The sequence below is a fragment of the Tamandua tetradactyla genome, chromosome 3, assembly GCF_023851605.1.
Source record: "Tamandua tetradactyla isolate mTamTet1 chromosome 3, mTamTet1.pri, whole genome shotgun sequence".
In the NCBI taxonomy this organism is placed as follows: Eukaryota; Metazoa; Chordata; class Mammalia; order Pilosa; family Myrmecophagidae; genus Tamandua; species Tamandua tetradactyla.
Genome location: NC_135329.1, coordinates 159,360,587 through 159,368,767, shown reverse-complemented (window position 1 = coordinate 159,368,767; position 8,181 = coordinate 159,360,587).

The window sequence follows — 8,181 nt, the reverse complement described above, 5'->3', positions numbered from 1 at the left end:
TCCGCACAGACAGCTAACTTGTAGATCAGCAGGCAGGGGTGCAAGGGCAGACTATTATGGCAAGGTTCCTTTTTGTCTATAAAGAAGTAAGCTGTTTATATGTTCCTCAAATGTTCTGAGCAACTTGATTTTAGCATTTTGATTTTCTTTTGTGTGTCAGGTAAAACAGCAAGTGGTGCATAATTCACAGAATTGAATGCTGAATAGTTAAATGTACTGTAATTAAAACAAAGGGGAAAAAAACCTTAAAAACTAAAAAACAAAAACCAATTTTTGCTCCAGTTGAATGTGAATATTGATTTTAGAGGACTGGTTAAGCATTGTTTTAAGTTTCATTGCCAAAAGAGAATTTGCTAAAGTTAGGAACACAATCTCACAATTGGAGTAACCAAATTTAGATTATAGAAACTATTTCAGTCTTTGAAAGTGAGTTACTAAGAGAAATTATTCAGAACAAAGAATAACATTGTCCTTTAAAGTCTATATATAACTTTTCTATTCATAGCCTTGACACATGATGCCCCAAAGCATTTAACATTGTAATGAAACAGTTAAAACTGAGAAGGCAACTTCTCAGTATCATAGTATTTTAAATAAAACTAACTGTCACTTAGTTTAAAAACACAATAGAAGGGCAAAATAGAAACAATTCTTTGTAGTTTAAGGTTTTAAATATTTAATATTTAAAGTTCTAGTTTGCTAGCTGCTGGAATGCAATATACCAGAAACAGAATGGCTTTTAAAAGGAGGAATTTATTAAGTTGCAAGTTTATAGTTCTAAGGTGGTGAAAATGTCCCAATTAAAGCAATTCTATAAAAATGTCCAATCTAAGGCATCAGGGAAAGATACCTTGGTTCAAGAAAGTTGTTGAAATTCAGGGTTTCTCTTTCAACTGGAAAGGCACATGGCGAACCTGTTAAAGTCTGCTAACTTTCTCTTCAGGCTTTTTGTTTCATGAAACTCTCCTGGGGCATTTTCCTTCTTCATTTCCAAAGGTCTCTGGCTGCACAGGCTTTAGTGGTTCTTGTGGCTCTGAAGCTTTTTAAAGAATTCCAGTAAACTAATCAAGACTCATCTGAAATGGGTGGAGTCACATCTCCGTGGAGATAAACTACCCAGTTTCCAACCTCCACTGCTGAATAGAGATGAAAAGAAATGGCTGCCTCTACAAAATACATTAGGATTAAAACATGGCTTTTCTAGGACACATAATCCTTTCAGACTGGCACACCATCTCATTCATTATATGATAAGTTTTAGTACTTAATTAAAATAGAATACCAATGTAAGTAAAAATATGATTTTAATTCAAGTGTGCAGATATGCTGACATTTAGGGTGTGATTTTGTTATTTTTGCAAAAGCATGAAGATTTTGAAAGTGCTGGAAGTTCTGATTAATTACCTTGTTGATATCTCCAAATTTGTTGTGGTCTTGCTTGGTGTTAAATAAACGTTGCATGAATTGAAATGTTATGTATGTGAAAATGAAAGATTAGATCAAATTTCCTCATTTTTCCCTTTTACTCTTCATGTTACCAACTGACACAATAAAGCAGAAAAGGAAGGGAATCGGTACAAAACTATGGCCAAATATCTACTGAAATGTTAATATATCTGATTCACACGTGCAAATTGAAAATCTCCCTGACTGACCTGACCAAAAACTCACCTGTTAACAAATATGAAAATAAATAAGTAAACAAAAAAGTCATCACTTTTCTGTATTCAGAATCTCATGTGACATTGTGTCAAGATAAATTTAGACTTTTTAAAATTAAATTAAATTTAATTTAATTTTGCTTTCAGTTGTTTATCTACTATCAGGTATTTAAAATTTATTTTCATAAGAAAGTCTATACAACTATATCACAGAATATTTGAAAATTAGAAAATAGATTATACTAAAACAGCAATTGTTATAATTTTTTTTTCTCTTTCACTCCTATTTCTATAAAAGATTTTCATAATTGTACTCATTGCTGGTAAACTATTACTTCAGTTTATCTCTTAAGGTAAACAATTTTTGTTATTTCATAGATTTATAATTAAAGGTTGTAATAGTTTATAGAGTGGATGTTTCATAATTTACTTAGTAATTGTTCCACCATTGCATTTAATATGAATCCTATTACTGATTAATATAGGTGTTGGAACTGTAGTAGATTCTTAATCTAATTGCTTTCAGTGATCATGTCTAACTGTGTCCACATCATTATTTACTGACACCTTACATGAGACTCTGAGCTTGATCTGCACCATATTTGGCACATGAAACGTATGATACCAGCAAACTTGAAAAATGCTTGAACATTGTTGTTTGCTCTCTTGAAAAGCTGCCAGTGTGGAAAGAAGTCCAGACTAGTCTGCCATAGACATATGGCTCAGTCAACATCCAGCACCAGCCTCTAGACATGTGGATGACAGCATTTTAGATCATCCAGGTGTAGTCACAATAATGTACAGCAGCACAAGTAGCCCATGGATTAGATAGCAGAAGAACCATCCAATTAATAGCAGACAAAATTACTCACCTTCAGAATTACAGATAAAGAAAACAATCGCATGTGAGCCACTATATTTTGGGGCACGTAATAGATACTGATAAAAACAATTGCCTGACAACCTTTCAGGCCAGAGTTAGTAGAAGGGGAAAACTACAGGGTTATTACTGATTTGGTGCAGAGGAATTGGCATGACTCTGGTTGATGGTTTCCGGGAGAACAGCAGTTGATGAGGAAGCCATAGGAAGCAAGAAACAGTCCAAAACATCAAGTCTGCAGGGGCAGGCAAGAACAAGAGCCAGGAATAAAACTAAGGGTATGCAAATGAACTCAGGTATAAGGGAGTTAAAGAATTTGTGCAGGGAAAACTTAGTGATATTCCTTAAGGCCATAAATGAAGTAATGAAGAGTCTTTTCTGGACCACCAGGGCTTTAGCTTGGATGAATCTTTAGATATTAAATAACTATGACTTGTTGCTGCTTTGGAGTTGAGCCCTGGTATTGGGGATTGAATCATGTCCCCCTAAAAGATGTGCTCAAGATTTAAATCAAGTTCCTGTGGGAATGAACCCATTTGTAAAAGGACCTTTTGAATGTGTTATTAATGGTTAAATTGTGGCCAAATTAAATCAAACTAGGCCTTAATCCATATGACTATAGGCTTTATCAAGACAGCAAATTTGGAAGAAGTCAGAAGACAGAGAAGAGAGAGGTTTCTATATGGCAGAGGACTGCCATGACCAGAATGCTTCCTACTCTGGGAGAAAGCATGTCCTTGCTAACATCTTGATTTTGGATTTCTAGCTTTCAAAACTGTGAGATAAATTCTGGTTGTTTGTGCCAACTTTCTTAGTTGCCTGACCTGCTATCAGAAATATCACAAACTGATTTAGACTTAAACAACTATTTCACCATTTCAGAAACTACAAGGTTGCTTCCTCCTGGGAATAATAGCCTTCTGGCTGTCTGGTAATCCTTGAGTTCCTTGGCTTTCCTGTCACATGTTGATGTCCTTTCCTTTATCTTCCATGTTCCCCCTGATTCTGACTTCTGGCTCAGGGTTTTCCAGAGAAATAGGACCAGTAAGACATGCATATGTAAATATTAAGAGATTTATTATAAGAATTGGCTCATGTGACTGTGGAAACTGGTAAGTCCAAATCCCATAGGCTGTCATCAGATGAAAGTTAATTCTTCAGGAGAAGCTGGATGGAAGCAGAGGCATGAATTCTTTCTGATTTCCAGAATATTCACTTCTGGTTTTAAGACTACCAACTGATTGAATGAAGAGACTCTCCTCATTGCTGATGGCAATTTCTTTTGTTGATTATAGATGCAATCAACTAAGTATAGATGCAATTCCATCTATGAAATACCCTCAAAATAACAATCAGACCAGTGCTTGCTTGACCAAACAGCTAGATACCATAACCTAGTCAAGTTGACACATGAAATTAAACGTCAAAGGCTTCTTCCTGTGGCTTTCTCTTTATATGACCTCTCGTAATTTGGATTAAGATCCACCCTCATTTAGTTGGGCCACACCTTAATGAAAGTAACATCTTCAAGAGGTCCTATAGTTGGTTTCGACACATAGGAATATGAATTAAGATTAAGAACATGTCTAAATTAGGGTACATAATTCAAATCACCACAAAATTCATTGTGTTATATTTGTCCTAGTAATCCTGTCAAACTACAGCACAGGATAATGGGATTACAGGGTCAAAAATGAGAAACAGTCATTATTTTTTGATAGGTAATATGGAAATCTTCATTTATTTTTAGATTTTTAAAATTAAAAATATTTATTTCAAATCTATAAAATGAATATATAAACATCTATGAACCTACCATTTACATGTTAATATTTTGACATTGATGTCAGAGCGATCTTTTTTGTTTTTGAAGTAGTAAGTTACCATAGATACAGTTACCATGTATATCGCCTCTTTCCCTTTGTTCACTGTAGAGTTACAAGCAAATTATTGAAGATAATTAAGACCAGTTTATGAAAGACCTATTGAGGCCCTCTGCTTGATCATGGGGACATTTGTGGCATCCTTAAAGGGCTGGGAAAGTAGAGGAAGGAGTTTCAGGGGAGATCAGAGCAGTTGCTACCAGTCAGAAATGCAAATAAATTATTTCAATACTTAAATCTATTTATAACCTTCCCAGTGCGTACTGTTTTAAGATCAGCCTTGATTATAAATATCCTTTCCCAATCTGTGGTTGCCTTTCTACATTGTTAATAGTGCATTTAGTACATTTTCTTTGATTTTTTTGTATATATGTTTTTTCTTTTAATGACATTAAATTTGTTCATCTTCTCCTTTATGATCAGTGCTTTTTCTGTCTTGGTTAAGAAATGTTTTGTTAAAATAATTCCTTCTAAAGTTTATGATAATGCTTTTCTTTCTTTGTTTTTATTTTTTTGCTTGTGCAGGCACCAGGAATCACACCTGGGTCTCCAGCATATTTTTCATTTTAAGATAGTTAATCTATATAAAATTTATTTTTTTATGGTATGGATTAGTTATTTACTTTTATCCTTTACCACATAGATGTACCAACAGAGTTCACTCTTCAAGATAATCAGATGCTTGGACATCAGAAAAAATTACAGAGCATACTAAGAAACAGAAGATATGGCTCAGTCAAGGGAATAAATTAAAACTTCAGAGGACATGCAGAATGCGAACAACTAATCAAAGAAGTTGAAAAACATTCAAATCAATTCAAAGAGATGAAAAAATATACATAAGAAGATAAAGGATATGAATAAGACAATGTGTGAGCATAAAGAAGAATTTAAAAATATAAAAAGAAACAAATCATGGGGATGAAAGGCACAATAGTAGAGATAAAAAATACACTAGAAGCATACAACAGCAGATTTGAACATATAGAAGAACGAATCAGTGAACCAGAAGATAAATAAATCCAAATACTAATTAGGAATGTCATATTAGTGAAATCATACAATATCTGTCCTTTAGTGCCTCTTACTTCACTCAGCATTATGTCCTCAAGATTCATCAATGTTACATGCTTCAGGACATTTTCCCTTCTTATTGCTGCATAATATTCCATTGTAGGTTATGTACCACATTTTTTTTACCCACTCATTTGTTGATGGACACTTGGATTATATCTTTTAGTAATTGTGAGTAATGCCACTATGAACATCAGTGTGCAAATGTATGTTCATGTCCTTGCTTTCAGATCATCTGGGTACATATATACTGAATGGTTGAATTGCCAGGTTGTCTGGCAACTCAATATTTGGTTTTCAGAAGGTCTGCCAAACTGTCTTCCACAGTGACTTACCATTTTATATTCCCACCAGCAGTGGAAGTGTTCTTATTTCACCACAACCTCTCCAACATTTGTAGTTTCCTATTTGTTTAATAACAGCCATTCTTATAGGTGTGAAATAATATATCATTGTGGTTTTGATTTGCATTTCCTTAATAGCTAATGAAAATGAGCATCTTTTCAAGCATTTTTTAGCCAATTGTATTTTCTCTTTGTAAAAATATTTATTTGTATTTTTTTGCCCATTTTATAATTGGGTTGTTTGATCCCTTATTGTTGTAAGATTTCTTTATATATACTGGATATCAACCCCCTGTAAAATGTATGGCTATCAAATAGTCTCTCCCATTGAATTGACTGCCTCTTTCCATTTTTTACAAAGTCCTTTGAAGCACAGAAGTCTTCTATCTTAAGGAGTTCCCGTTTATCTGTTTTTTCTTTTGTTTTTTGTGCTTTGGTGTAAGGTCTAAGAAGCTACTTCCTATCACTAGTTCTTGAAGATGTTTCTCTATATTTTGTTCTAGGAGTTTTATAGTACTGGCTGTTGTATTTAGGTCTTTGATCCACTTTTAGTTAACTTTTGCGTAGGATGTGAGGTAGCGGTCTTCTTTCATTCATTAAATTATAGCTATCCAGTTCTCCCAGCCCCACTTATTGAAAAGACTATTCTGTCCCTGTTCAGTGGACTTGAGGGCCTTGTAAAAAATCAATTGACCATTGATTAAAGGTCTATTTCTGAACTCTCAATTTTATTCCATTGATTAATATGTATATCTTTGTGCCAATACCATACTGTTTTGACTACTGTGCCTTTATAATTAGCTTTAAAGTCAGGAAGTGTAAGTCTTCCAAATTCATTCTTCTTTTTTAGAATGTTTGTGGCTATTCAAGGACCCTTTCCCTTCCAAATGAATTTGATGACTAAATTTTGCAAGTGCACAAAGTAGGTTGATGGGATTTTGAATGGTATACTTTGAATCTGTAGATTAATTGGATAGAATTGGCATCTTAATGACATCCAGTCTTCTTATCCATGGACACGGAATGTCTTTCCAACTATTTAGGTCTCCTTTGATTCCACAATGTTTTGTAGTTTTCTATGTAAGGACCTTTACATCTTTGATTAAGTTTATTCCTAGGTACTTGATTCATTTAGTTGCTATTGTGAATGGAATTTTTTTCTTAAATATCTTTTCAGTTAGGTCATTACTAGTGTATAGAAACATTATTGATTTTTGCACATTAATCTTGTATCCCACCACTTTGCTTAATTTGCTTATTAGCCTTCATAGCTATGTCATAGATTTCTTGGGATCTTCCAATTACAGGATCATGTCATCTGCAAATAATGAGGGTTTTACTTCTTCCTTTCTGAATTGGATGCCTTTTAATTCTTTTTCTTGCCTAAATCTTCTTGCTAGAATTTCTAGCACAATGTTTAATGACAGTGGTGACAGTGGGCATACTTGTCTCATTTCTGATCTTAATGGAAAGATTTTAGTCTCTCACCCTTGAGTACTATATTGTCTGCAGATTTTTCATATTGAGGACGTTTCCTTTGATTTCTGATTTTTGAAGTGTTTTCATCAAGAAAGGATACTGAATTTGTTCAAATGCCTTTTCATCATCAATTGACATGATCATGTGATTTTTCTCTTTTGATTTGTTAAGGTGTCATATTTTATTAATTGATTTTCTTGTCTTGAACCACCCTTGAATTCCTGAAATAAGCCCTACTTGGTTGCCATGTATAATTCTTTAAATGTGCCATTGAATTTGATTTGCAAATATCTTGTTGAGAATTTTTGCTTCTATTTCATTAGGGAGATCTGTCTCTAGTTTTCCTTTCTTGTAGAATCTTTATTAAGTTTTGGTATCAGAGTGATGTTAGTGTCATAGGAAGAGATAGGTAGCATTCCCTTTTGTTCAAAATATTTGAAGAACTTGAGCAGGATTGGTGTTAGTTCTTGGAATGTTTGGTAAAATTCCCCTGTGAGCTATCTGGCGCTGGTCTTTTCTTTGTAGAGAGGATTTTGATGACAGATTGAATCTCTTTACTTGTGACTGGTTTGCTGAGGTCTTCTATTTCTTCTTGAGTGAGTATTACCTGTTATTTGTTTCTAGGAAATTGTCCATTTCATGTTAGTTGTCTAGTTTGTTGGCATACAGTTGTTCAGAGTATCCTCTTATGATTTTTTTAAAATTTCATCTGGATCCATGTTAATGATACCCCTATCATTTCTGATTTTATTTATTTGCATCTTCTCTTTTTTACTTCAGCAATTTAGCTAGGGGGTTGTCAATTTTGTTGATCTTCTCAAAGAACCAACTTTTGGTTTTCTTGATTCTCTCTCTTTTTT